Source organism: Chrysochloris asiatica, unplaced genomic scaffold, assembly GCF_000296735.1.
Source record: "Chrysochloris asiatica unplaced genomic scaffold, ChrAsi1.0 scaffold00184, whole genome shotgun sequence".
Classification (NCBI taxonomy): Eukaryota; Metazoa; Chordata; class Mammalia; order Afrosoricida; family Chrysochloridae; genus Chrysochloris; species Chrysochloris asiatica.
The window spans coordinates 3,107,624-3,108,817 of record NW_006408702.1 but is presented as its reverse complement, the minus strand read 5'-3'; the positions used below and the strand labels follow the sequence as shown (position 1 = coordinate 3,108,817).

At 40.8% G+C, this 1,194-nt stretch overlaps 1 protein-coding gene across 1 annotated transcript in view; it reads right to left on the bottom strand.

The window, feature by feature from the left end:
• LRRK1 (leucine-rich repeat kinase 1) overlaps positions 1-1,194 on the bottom strand; it is a 216,881-nt gene that overhangs the window by 113,050 nt on the left and 102,637 nt on the right. The window lies entirely within an intron of this gene.

Here is a 1,194-nt window from a genome sequence, read left to right as displayed (position 1 = left end):
AGACGAAGTCTGGCCATCTGGCTTCTAAGAAGTATACTGGGTGTACTTCTTCCAACAATGATTTGTTTGTGCTTATTGCAGTCCATGACACTTAACAACAACCTTCCCTGAAGAATTCTGCACTCTTCAATTTATACCGTGTCAAAATGGCAGTTTTGGCATCCACAAGGGACTGAAATCGTATTCCTTTGAAATGTTCTTTGAGCACAAGACCAGGGTTGTAGGGTGGATAGGGTAAGGTTTCCCAACAAAAATCGCAAAGTCCTTTCTACCCTCAAAGAATGAGCAGGTGCACTGTCACGAAGGGGTAAAAACCCATAACTCCTCAGTGCAATTTTTCTGGCTTTTTTCTCACAATGTGTTTTTTTGTTTGTTTGTTTGGTTTTTAAGGTTTTTATTGTGGATTGAGTGAAAGTTTACAGGGCAGATCATCAGCTTTACATTCAACAAATCATATACCTTCTTTCATTACAATGATTATAATCCCCTCCATGTACCATCAGTTAATAGTATTTCTCAATATTCACTTGAGCTTTTTTTTTTAAAAAAACACACAAAACACTCAGGCATATATAATACAACCAAAGGGCACATCCTGGCCACTATCTCTTAGTCCCTCTCTTCCCATGAATCTAGAGTCCTCAGCTGCTCTCCCTCTCCATGACCCCATCTCTGCCTCCATCTCTGGCCTCGCTGCTTCTCTGGATAAGGTCCCGCATTCTGCTTGTGCTCTTCTCCCTTGATGGTCCTAGGGTCCTCTGTTTCTGGACTGTAAGATTAGCCACTCCCCTGTTTCTGCTTCAAAACTTCTACCTTTACAATTGTGTCAACCACAATTAGTCATGATAACAATTACTCACTATTGACTCATACGAATCTTATCCCTATCGCTTTTCACCAGATCCATCTAGACAAGATGAAAACTATTCAGTAGGGACTCTTTCTCCTCCCACCCCCAACTCTTAAACTAAACTCCCTCTTGAAACCTTGTAAGCGAGTCACTTTGTGACTTTATCACCCCTTCGTTTTAGGTAGCCAATGTCTAAGTTGCCCGTCCTTATCTATCCTGTGTACAGAGGGGATAGCATTGATACTTGATGTGAAGACTCCTTCCCTCTCTGTTGGTATTTAGAGTTACTACCTCCATGAGTATATGTCAGGTTCATCAAATTGTTTCCTTTATCAAAAAAAAAA